Raw genomic sequence first — 12,659 nt, 5'->3', positions numbered from 1 at the left:
AATGCTATACAGTGGTACCTCGGGTTAAGTACTTAATTCATTCCGGAGGTCCGTTCTTAACCTGAAACTGTTCTTAACCTGAAGCATCACTTTAGCTAATAGGGCCTCCTGCTGCCGCCGGAGCACGATTTCTGTTCTCATGCTGAAGCAAAGTTCTTAACCCGAGGTACTATTTCTGGGTTAGCGGAGTCTGTAACCTGAAGTGTATATAACCCGAGATACCACTGTATTTCGCCTTCCCACTTAGTCATTTTGAAAATCTGCACCTTCTTCCAAAGCCCACAAATTATGCATTGCCAAAAAATAAGGTTTGCATAGAAATCACATATATTAATTTTTGTGTGCAGAGGCACGTTTTTAAATAATTACTATCATTTACACAGGACTTCAAACACAATACATCTTATAACAGTGGGAAAAAACTTACTTGTCTTCTTTCTGCATGGTGGGCAACTTCAAGGCCCTTGCTGTTTCTGAATTTACATTGATATTTTCAGTATTAATTTCTAATATTGCTGGTTGTTTTCCTAATGGTACAGCATAAATGTGCATATGCTATGATTTAAAATGCAGCAACAATAATAAACGTTTGATTAGAAATCATTTCTATTTCTATTCCAATTTTAAAAATTCACAACAAGAGCTCTCTTAACATCTAAACCGGGATGACCTTTAGGAGGAAATTACTTGCTATGTTTATCTCAGAACCCACCCACCCACCTCCCTCCCAATCTCCCATTAAATACAAATTCCTCTGTGGCCATGTTGGAGCCTTTTCTATGAGACCAGCACACATTGCAGATTGGTCATGCCTTTCGAGAGTGTTTTAGGCTCCCTTTTTTTTTTTTTTTTGGCACCACTTTTTCACTCAGAGGGAAAAAAGACAAGAGGAATGTGTGCTGTGATGCTGAACTTTGAAAAACAACCTGACCTTTACAGCTGAGTTGGTGCTCTTTCCCTTGCTTGGTTCCCCCCTGCACACCTGAGTGGAGCTCAGAAGCAAAACAATTTTGGAATTCAGAAGGCCAAGGAGTGGGTCTTCTAAAGATAATGGGAGTGGAATGAAACACAGATGGTAAGAGAACCACATCTTATTTCATCTCTAATAAATAAGAGTTAATGGAAAGGTTTATACTACTGGGACAGAGCAACCCTATGCCCAAATTACACTAGGGCAGGAGACATGCCACTGCAGTGCTGGTAGCAGGACTGCTGTATCCAGTACATGCTCACCCTGGGGAGGGAGGGAAGGAGAAAATATAAGAAGGGGTGGAAAAATGCAGATCCCTCCCTCAGTGTCCTTGGAAACTAGGCCACATACCCAGTAGCATCTAAGCCACATACCCAGTAGGATCTAGCTTCATGGCACTGGCATCACCATCACTTACTGCAATGATGCAGGGTTGGTTCAGGGCAGCACTAATAATCATAATAATAATAATAATAATAATAATACTTTATTATTTATACCCCATCCATCTGGCTGGGTTTCCCCAGCCACTCTGGGCGGCTTCCAACAAAAGATTAAAATTACATTAAAACATCAGTCATTAAAAACTTCCCTAAACAGGGCTGCCTTCAGATGTCTTGTAAACGTCAGATAGTTGTTTATTTCTTACTATTCAAAAAGAAACAAAACTATACAAAACATACAACCATACAATTAAAAGATACAAAACTATACAACAACTATACAGCAAGGTTGGGGTAGTGCAGGAGCACTGGTGAAAACACCAGATTGGCTCCATCCATGTGCCTACCCTGCTTTCTCCTCACACCATTCAAGAATGGAGCAGGGTCAGGTCTATGGTGCCAGTCTTTTCCACGCTGCCTCCTCCTGCACATACCACCACTCAAAGACTATGCTGGTACTGTTGCCTATATGACATCCATATCCAGATGCAACCAATGAAATGATGATGGTGGGCCATGGCCTCAGGACACAAACAGACCACACAATTCATACATGCCCGCTTCCCTTTCGCTCACACACAGATCACACACACATCTCTTCTTCTCTCGCACATTCCAGGGTAAAAAACCGGAAGAATGGAGCAGGCCAATTTCCCCCAAAGAATGAGAAAAATTGTGTCTGTGCATTTTGCCTCATATGTCAGGTTCCAAAAATTGCTAGAAATAGTTTTTGAATGGAAGCTGGGGATCTGGGGATTGTGGTTCACCCCAGGGGCACCAAAAAAGCCTTTGCACTGCCATGGTGCCCAAGATGATGACACCTTTAAGGCAAGGAAAATGGCTGCTTGAGGCTCTCAGGCTGTGATTTAATGCCTAATGAAGAAGACATATTTTTAAAAATATCTGAAATAAGATTTTTGGGGTTTTTGTTTTTTGTTTTTTTAATACCAACGTTGTTTTGAATTTGCAAATTCCTCTGCCACTCAACTCCAGTGGGGGACTTAGGGAGTGTGCATCTAGTAGGATGTCTAAAGAGCAGCAAATTGATCTTCCCCATGCCCACCTCTGGTGCTGAAAGTCTCTTAGGGATCAATGTGATGCAACACTTGCTGGAGTGACAACAGATAAAATGCATTTGGGACACACTTTGGATAATTTTTATGGGAAAGTCTATCTTTCCCCAGGCACTCAAGGGGAAAGCAGACTCAGTGCAGTGGGTTAGTTAACAGCATTACTCCAAACTCATCTAATTAAAGGTCTGTCTAGAACTCTAAGCACGGAAGAGAAAATACATATAAATGACAATGATATATTGGAGAGCTGTGGAACACAACAATGTTTTCAGAGGGCATACTATAGTTCGGGGAGAGTAGTTGCCAATCCCAATCAGCTATTTGTTCAGACTTTTCCCTGACCTATCCCAGGTGTTCAGAGCAGGTTACAATATATCTCATTTTATCCTCACAGCACCTGTGCGAGGAAGATTTGACAAACAAGCAAAGAGATGTTGGCTCCCCAGAGCCACCCATTTACCTGGATGGGTAAACAAGGATTTGTACTTCAGTCTCCTGTGTTCATCCCAAGAGCTCTGAGAGACAGAAGGCAGGAGGGAGACCCCTTGGCAGTTCTTTGCATAGATGTGCAAAGAAAGGTATCTTGCGGAAGGAATGCAACTGTGTGAAAATAAGGTTCCTTTTGAATATTGATGGGATTGAACAGCTAAGGAGCCAAGACTGTACACAGAACAAAAAAGTACACACACCAGTAGAAAATAACACACACCTAACATATACCAGTTGCCGGGGGAGGGTGTCGGGGGCTAAGAGAGTATATTGCCAGTACAACACATGGTTACTAAGTAAGGTAAAGGTAGAGGGACCCCTGACCATTAGGTCCAGTCGTGGACGACTCTGGGGTTGCGGCACTCATCTCGCTTTAATGGCCGAGGGAGCCGGCGTACAGCTTCCGGGTCATGTGGCCAGCATGACTAAGCCGCTTCTGGCGAACCAGAGCAGCGCACGGAAACGCCGTTTACCTTCCCACCAGAGGAATTTATCTACTTGCACTTTGACATGCTTTCGAACTGCTAGGTTGGCAGGAGCAGGGACCGAGCAACGGGAGCTCACCCCACCGTGGAGATTCGAACCGCCGACCTTCTGATCGGCAAGTCCTAGGCTCTGTGGTTTAACCCACAGTGCCACCCACTAAGTATCTCCCCATAAATTACCCTATCCAAACTCGGGGGACATATGGCTGAAACTGGAGGGCAGTTTTTGCATAGCGCTAAATAGCTCAGCTTCTCCCTGATCTTTCTTTTACTACAACATATAGAACCGAGATATCTGAGCCAGCCCTGTCTGGCAACTCCCGTGCTCTTTCCCTTTTTTTCATGCTTTATGTTTCCACACACATTTGTGCATGCAGAGTAACTGAATGATTCATAACATAACAAGAGTCATAACATATCCGTAGCTTGGCTAACGCTTGGAAGAGTTAGCAAGTTATGACTAAGCAATTTGGCTGGTCAACAAAGACCAGAAATAAAAGTGCTGCATTTTTGTTTTGTTTTTCATAGTATTTTTGTTTTCTCTGTCTCACTTCCAGTTCAGAAGCAAAGCCTATAGGTGTATCATGTCTAAGATGGGTTTCATTTAATTTCCTCCCACCCCCAACACTCCTTCTTTAAATACAGATTTATAATACATTAAACACTTGGAAGCCAAACTTGATTTTGCTTTTAACTTAACTTGGCATTTTTCATCTTTTCTGAAACCAATGTTCTTTCTGCTAGCTGAGGTTTAAAATTAGCATACTTCTACTGAAGGCATTTAAAATGTTGATTCCTTATTCTTGGAGAAATTTAACTTCTGTTTATACAACTTGCTCCCCATGTACATTCTGTTTCCAATATGCCATTTGTTAAACCATCTGGACTGGCATTTGGACCCATTTTGGTAGCATCCCCTTCTTTAGGAAATGTATGAGGTGCATGTACAGTGATGAAATTGACAGTTTTCTGTCACGGCTTGGTGTAGCAATTGCACAGAATTTAAAGCTGATGTTCTTGAGCCCCCATGACTATCACACTCTTGGGTGCCTTTTATCAGCAGTGAGAATCACTGGTAACCAGGGTTCATGCTGGTGCCTAGCAAAGAGTTCCTGTACCACTTGATCACATAGCCAGACACATGGAAATACCTGGCGAAGGCGAGAACCCGTAACAGGTGTGAAAATGGAACCTCATTTAACATAAGGCCAATCAGGACTGGCTCAAGAAACTTTGCTGACTGAGGTGGAACAGCAAAGGGTGCTTCTGCTCCCCAAATCAAGGTACATAATACCCAAGGCTAGATAAGTCATTTTGGCCCCTGAGCCAGAACATCTCACAAGCACCCCTTCCATGGAGTAAAAATGCAATAATGAATAGAAATCAATTTGTTGCCCTTTCTTGTCACCCTAAATAAGCTGTCTGGGGCAGCTTTCTCACTCTGCCCAACAGTAGGGCCTGCCCGGTTTTCAACCACAGCACAACCTTCTCTCCTCATACCCTAACAGGCAAAACAATGATCGATTTGTAGGAAGGCATATGGAAATTTGGCTGTATGTCAATGCCCAAATTATAGACCTTGGACATTTTCTGGGGCCTTCCACTTCCTGCCTTTAAATAACGCAGTTTCTAAATGGAAAGATGAAAGGTGATGGACCTTTTAATTTGTCTACATCTTTAATTAGGGTATGTACTATTGAAGCAGCTAGTACAATTATTTCCACTAAATGAAAGTCAGGACACTGGTGGGAAGTGCTGGATTTCATGGATGTTTTCATTCCCAGTTGTTCTGATCTCCTTTAATATTCTCTTGAAGTAATTCTCACTCCTATGCATATTCACGCCATTACTTTTAATCTTGGGCCATTCATTTGCCTTGACATAAAAAGTAATTTGAAAACCCCCTTAACAAAGAGTGTGTTCTTTCCATTTATCTCATAATTCGCTGAGGATAAAGGCAACTTTCTAACAGATCAAATTGTGAAGAACCTTCTGCTGGATATATTATAAATAGATCATAGCAAAGAGGTTAATCTTTTATCAGCTCAAAAACTGGCAGACTAGTGCTTTGCTGTTTTCCTTCAAGCTGGCTTAACAAATTTCCTTAATTCAAACCTAGAGGAGCTGTTAAAAATGGTTCAAACAGATCTTATGCTACCTACAAATGAGTATTTCCTTGGAGTAATTCTTTCTAAATCTTTCTGTAAATAAAGAAAACTGACTGACCCCACCAGAAAGCCAATTTACATATTGTGCAGAACAGAGCAGACTGAGGACCAAACTAGATACACCAGAGACCTATGAATGTTTCTATGATGTGTTTGTTGTTAAAAGCAGCTATTGGGGTGGGGAGAAGAGAATTGGGTCATGAGCACAAGGTATGTTTTGGGGAGGAGCCCCTGCAGCCCCTTTTCACACTGCCCCCTGGACATCTGTTAGGGGTGGGCAAGTCAATTATAGTTTCTCTGCTTCTCATTTTTCCAGTCTTAAATTTGGTTCTCTACATTTACAAGTCAGTTTGTGATAATTCATCCATATTTTAGTGTGACGATTTCCAAATATACATTTTTCTATGCAATTTCCCCAATATAATGCATTTTTGTATGTAATTTTCACCAATATATTCATTTTATGCACACTTTACCCTAGCACATGCAGCTTTATACCAGTTACTTGGTTGGAGAACTGTATTGGAAAGTGTGAATTAGTGATTAGCATTTAAATGTGATCTGAAACAAATTTCTCCCTTCTTATCTGTTAACGTTAGCCAAGCAGGTGAAAACATATGTGCACAAGGTTAAGCCTCCTCTGCTCTATGCCATGGTCCCAATCCAAATCCCCTCACAGCTTTTCTTAGCAGGGGGGTGGGCCTTGAAAGATAAGAGAGATAAAGTCACGCATCTGCAATGTCACATCTAGCTTGGCCCTGAGGTGGCAGAATTCTTGATGGTTCCACTTCAGACTGTAAAAGTGTGTGTGTGTTTGCATTTGTGAAAATTTCTCCACATTATATAAAAATTATGCTTGCATACAGTAGCAAATCAAAGAGAAAAGTCCCAGATTCATGAGTCTACTACAGATTTTTGGTTTGCCGTTTTCACACGGAGGAGCATTCAAACATATGACACATACTTCATGTCCCACCCGTTCCAAACCGTTGCTACCTCATCCTGAGAAAAATATGTAAATTGGTTCTAAGAGTATGTAAAACCGTTGAGCATAATTGAGAAAGAGAACCCAGCTTCCTGAAATATAAAAAAGGGGGAGGGGAATACACTGATGACTCTGATGCTGCCTCTTCCTTACACTGATTAGCAAATCAGTTTCTGACTGGAGGTAATTTATAAGATCCTTCAACATTTCATATGATGTGCTGGGAGGGGAAGAGGTCACATCTTTCCTGGAGTAAATCTCAGTTGGCAGTTACAGAATGTTCAAGCTTGTGAAAAGGCCAATTAAGGCATTATTGGCTGATGGGCCTCAGCACTTTGGATGGCTTTTAAAGGGCCTTGGAAAATTAGCTCTGCCGTCGTCGTTCAATGCACATGGGTTTTCTTCAGGGAGGTCCACAAATGGATCCTCTTTCTGAAAATCTCTGCTTCCATGATTGAAGCTGCAAAGCCTGGGTTATTTTTCTAATTATGAGTTCAGGGAACTGATCTGTCTGCAATAACTGCAACCCACCCTTCACTCGATGCTTCACTCTTGTTAACATGGCGTGTAAAACAATTGAAGTGGGCAAGAATTCACATGATTAAGGAACATAGGAAACTGTCTTATAGCAAGTCAGAACATTGGCCCATCCAGCTCTACACAGATTGGCACTAGTTATCCAGGATTTCAGACAAGGTTCTCTTTCAGCACTTCTTGGAAATGATGAGGATTGAACCCGAGACCTTCTGTGTGCAAAGCAGATGCTCTACCACGAAGCTACAGCCCTCCCCCAAAGCACACTTAGATTTGTGCTGGGATGTGGCCAAATTGTTTGATCATCTGGGTTATTTCAGGAACAGTCTCAGTCTCTTTCTTCTCACATGCTTGCACGCACAGATGAACAAAGCAGATGCTGTCAGTGGATACACATGCCTACATATCACTCGGCCCTCAATCCTTGATTTCTCATCAAGGTGAACTGCCTCTGTTGAGTACAGTTAGGTGTTTTTTGTTTAAAAAAAGAATTGTTGTGCTCACCTCATACAAATCACTATCAGGAAGCTTGGTTGTGCTGAGTCAGACATTGTTTCCATGAGTTTTGAGTATTTTAGCCAGATGTGAAAAGTATTGTGTCTGAGAGGTGGCTGAAGCACGCACCTGTGATGTCTGACCTGCAGCGACCCTTTCATATGTGGAAGTCATCCCTTGATGCAGCAGTGCTCATTATGTCTCTCTTGGACTAATATTTGTGCATCTACGTTACACGCCAACCCTGAAATTAAAGGAAATGTGAGTGTGCCTAGGTGAATCGCAAAGGCCATAACCCAACAATGAGATGCAGTCCTGTGCATGTTTGCATGGAGGTACGTCCCACTGGCTTCAGTGGGGCATACATGGAAGCACAGGACTGCAGCTGGAGTTAAGAAAGCTTAAGCCCTCTGATTCTGATGGATTTAAACATAGGAAGCTGCTTTATACCATGTCAGACCAATGGCTCATCTAACTCAAAACTGTGTACACTGACAGGCAGCAGATATCCAGGGTTTTAGGCAGAGGTCCCTCCCAGCCCTACCTGAAGATGCTGGAGAGTGAATCTGGGACCTTCTGCATGCAATGCAGATGCTCTTCCACTGAGCTAAGCACACCTATCTTTGCGTTGTAATGTGGCCTATTTGCTCATTTGGATTATTTCATGAGCAATCTCTCATGTCTGCATGCAAAGGCAGAACACCTATATTTGTGTGTATATATACTGAGAGAGGAATACTTACTGGTAACATGCACATATACACAGATATGTGTACATATAATATATATTTGTGTGCATAATTATAGCCCGAGGCCCCCAGGTATAGGGCGGTTTGGAATTCAATAAATAATAATAAATTCTAATAATTTTACTTATGAAATCATTTTGTCCACAATTTCCATTAAGAAATTTGATATATATATATATATATTTAAAAACCCCAATACATCAGAGTGTTACAAGAAACCAAAATGGCCAGAGTGCAATTGGTGAAGACTAAACAATGCAAGCAAACAAACCAAGCAAAACCCCAACCACACTCTGCATTTTAATACATCCAGGATACAAAAGGAGAAACAAAAGCAGATTCTGAAAGGTATTCAGCATTGTTCTCTTCCAAGCCTCTACAGGCTGGACTTCCTAATGCAGAAATTACTTCTATGCTTGTTAGGTCATAAGAAGGAAAAACGCTTTTTCTTTGTCTAGTTGGGCTCTCTGCCTAGTTAGAGAATTGGAGCCAGTCACTTTCATTTCTCTCCATTGTTCAGCCAGTGAATGAAAAGAATTCAGTACCTGAATATAAAAATACTGTAAACCCTTTGGAACAGGGAAAGCCAAGCTGGTGCCCAATGGATGTGGCTTGTCTGCAACTCCCATCAGCCCTTTCTAGCATGACCATGGATCAGAGATGGGCACTGCAATCCAGCAACATCTAGAGGGCTCCACAATGGCTTCCCCTGCATCACAGTGATATGGATGTTGCCCTGTTTTTAAAAGCATAACCCATTCAAATATATCTATATCCCAACTCTAGTCATTTCATGGGTTTTGAATGGGGGGTGGGAGGGAAGCTGACCAGTTTCTACTGAAAGTTAAGCCCTAAAGCCACCTACTGAATTAATAGTGAGGTCAGTGAGATCTGAATAGGGGGTGTTCATAACTGATGTTCACTATACAACACTAGTTCTTAAAGGACTATAATTGAATGCTTCAGGGGCTGAGACCAGCAGTCCTTCAGATTTGAAATGGACACAATTAAAATGTGATAGCAGATGAGACCAGGTGTGTTCGCCCTCCTGACAGCGTGCGGAACAAATGGCATTGTTATTATATGGTGAAGGATGAGGTTGTGGTTGAACAGAGCAAGTCCATCCTTCATTTTGCAAGGTGTGGGCTACAGGGAATACGACAGATTGCGTCAGCCTGCAGTGTACAGCTGGCAGCCCCCGTCTTCTCATTCAGCTATCAATATAAATAATGAGAGATTAAAAGTAGGGTGATACTCTATTATTGAACAATCTGCAGTGGCTGAAAGTGTATGGAAACTCTGACGTGGCAGAAATGTAGGCAGAATGGGAGGGGAGATCATCCCTAACATTTGACAGGGCAAAAATGTTTCACGCAGATCGCTCAAATAGCCTCTTCACATTTTCAAGTCCCATTGTTTTCAGTACACCATTCTCTCCCATTTAAATCAGCAGGTGGCCTAAAAGCAGCTAACTTTGGCCGGGTTGCTGTCAAAGTTTTTAGTACTAGCCCGAGAGGGGAGAATGTGGTTGCACTCAAGACCCACTTGTAGGATTCCCATCAACACCTGTCTGGCCACTGTGAGAACAGAATGCAAGATTAGGTGGGTCTTTGGCCCGATTCAGAATTGGTCTTCATATGTTCTTATATTGGTACATTAAACAGTGGTTTGCAACAACATCCCTCAATCTGGTGCCCTACAGATATGGTTAGACTCCCATCAGCCCCAGCCAGCATGGAGAATGGTCAGGGAGATGAGCTGTAGTCCATGACATCCCGAGGGTCACAGGTTCTCCATCCTTGCAATGTAGGGACCCCAAAGAACTACAAATGTTTATAATGGTTCAAGAAGCTAGAAATCTTTGTTTTTCCCAATTAACAAGGTTATGTACTTTCACACTTGAGCACATCATTTAAAGGAGTTGTAAAATAGGGATTCAACAGGAAAGGTTCACGGGTCATTGGCACACAATATATCTTGTTTTCTAGGATTTGCTCCCCCTCTCAAACAGAAATGTGCAAGAAATACTTTGTGGCATATGGTTCCTGTAATCCTCATAAATTCAAAATTACCCCAATTATGAAACATGGACATCATTAAAAAGAAATGACCGTGCAATTATTTTCCGAATGCCACTGTCACTGTGCTGACAATTTAATTAAAGCTACTGTGCCTTAAGTTATAATTAGCTTCTACCAATACAGGAGAAGCAGACTTAAAATTCTCAAGTGGCACTAATCAAAACATATCTGTGTATTGTTACATAGGGGTTGAAATGATTAACACGTTTTATCAATCCTAAAGATATGACAATTATCATCTTTAACAAGAGTCTTCATACCAGCTTTATTTGTAAAGTAACAAAAAAATCAAACTTCCACGATAAAAACAGAGCATGGCCCCAATAAATTACAGGGAATATTAAAACTTGTTTAATCGTCCCCTCTGTTTAGCTGTGATTATTTGTGTTTGCTGATGTTTTAAGAATTCTTATTTTTAGTTTAAATGATTTATTTTATTAAATTATTTATCTTGTGCTATAGATGTTGGAGAATTCCAACAAAATGGGAGCAGAAATTGCCAAAGCTCATTCATTCCATGTCTGGAATGGAAAACAATCCAGTGAATATGATTGAGTAGTTGCTGCTGCTGTTAGCTTCCAAGTGCTATTCCCCCTGCCCCACTTTGCATTGCATTTCCTTTGCAATGAAATGAATGGGGCAAAATAATGTAATCTGGGCAATATATATGTAATTAATTACAGAAGTTATGCGATTTTGACAAAGTGGACAGTGAAACAAACAACACAGCTTTTGGAAGTAGATGAACAACAGTGGAATGGAAACAATGCTGCTTGTGATTAATACAGGGCAGAACAGAAAACATTGCCTTCTTACATCCCTGTGTTATATATCCCACAGTGGTATTGGTAGCAATGAAGGACAGGCTATAAAACAAACAAGGTTCTAGATGAACATACCTAGGACAAATGGGTATCCTTTGGAGCAGCAGGGCTAGGGAAACCCTGGCCCTCTAGATGTAGCTGCACACCAACTGCCATTAATCCATGAGCAACATGGCAAATGGTTCACAACTCCCACCCTGCCTGACCAAGAAGGTCTGAAGAACCACAGATCCCCCATTCCTGCTTTAGAGAATTCTTGCCACCACTACCTTTGCTACCACTGTTTTCTCCCACCTCCTGCCCCAAGGGAGTTTGGGAAGCCTTGTGGTGGTAGTGGGAAGGGGAGAAAGCTGCAAGGGCTATCGTGGGGCTCATGGCTTGGGCTGAGCAGGACTCTCCTCCTCAGGCTAAAACCTCTCTCAAAACATTACTCTGAGGGCAAGAGGCAAAAGAGAGCGAAATAGAGTAGAGCCAGTACAGTGAGCAGCACTGGAGAGAAATCAGGAAGGGAGTGGAGAAGGAGACAAAGGGGGAGAGCAGACAAATCAGAGTGATCTTCTGTAGAATGGGACTTCTTGCATTGTTTAATGTCTAGAAATGAACTCTTGTCTAAACTTTTCATGGTAATAATTGGAGCTGCCTATGTATTGTGATTCTGGACAACTGCAGAAAAATGAAGGCTGTTGTAGTGGGTGTATAATCCTAAGAATCCCCACACTTATGCTTTTTAAAAAACAAAACAAAACCAAGTTTCTAGACCCTGTGATTGTGAGGATATGCTTGAAAGTGTGTGGTAATTCCTCATGACTCTAAGGTTGCAAAGTACTTTTTGCTGTAGTTTGAGGGCAAGGATTCATGGCCCTGCATAGATTTTTGTCCCTCTGTTGATCTGTAGAAGCACAGAACTAATGCAACAGAGTAATTAAATTTTGTTTGCATGTTGTAATGTACGTGAGTCACAAATTTAATATTTTATGGGTGCAGAATGTAGGTTACCATGGCATAGATTCCCCCTCCCATCCCCTGTCCTGACAACAATCCAGTCCTTTCCTGTCCCACTGCAGTTAAGAGCAGCAAGTCTTCCAATTCTCCTTAGCCAAACTCTTGGCCATGATGACTGAACTGAAATACAAACGACTAACAATGTCAAACCTTTATAAAGTGCCACTTTATAAATTTACAGATTACAACCAGTCCCACCGTTCTTTGATGGAAGTGGCTGCTGCTTCAGCAAAACCAAGGCCAATTTGGCAGCGGCCGAAGAGCCACTTCTCAAGCAAGGGAAAGTGAAGAGCCAGAGCAAAGTGAACACAGGCAGCTTTTGACCTTCTGCTCCGCTCTTTTACTGCCTTCCTCTGAGGAA

General features: G+C 41.8%; 1 protein-coding gene across 4 annotated transcripts in view; it reads right to left on the bottom strand.

Moving 5' to 3' along the window:
- The window catches only part of TMEM108 (transmembrane protein 108), a 190,968-nt gene that overhangs the window by 49,151 nt on the left and 129,158 nt on the right, over positions 1 to 12,659 (bottom strand). The window contains exons 1-2 of one of the 4 annotated variants that reach the window (XM_080975928.1): positions 932 to 985; positions 428 to 473 (exon numbers count right to left, since the gene is read on the bottom strand). The exons of the other annotated variants lie outside the window; for them this stretch is intronic. The gene's annotated coding sequence lies outside the window, so the exon portion shown is untranslated. Of the gene's footprint in view, positions 1 to 427; positions 474 to 931; positions 986 to 12,659 lie in introns of those variants that run through there. 4 annotated transcript variants of the gene reach the window in all.

The sequence above is a fragment of the Podarcis pityusensis genome (genome assembly GCF_964106645.2).
Source record: "Podarcis pityusensis genome assembly, chromosome: 12".
NCBI classification, from domain to species: Eukaryota; Metazoa; Chordata; class Lepidosauria; order Squamata; family Lacertidae; genus Podarcis; species Podarcis pityusensis.
This window is presented reverse-complemented; position numbering and strand designations above follow the sequence as displayed.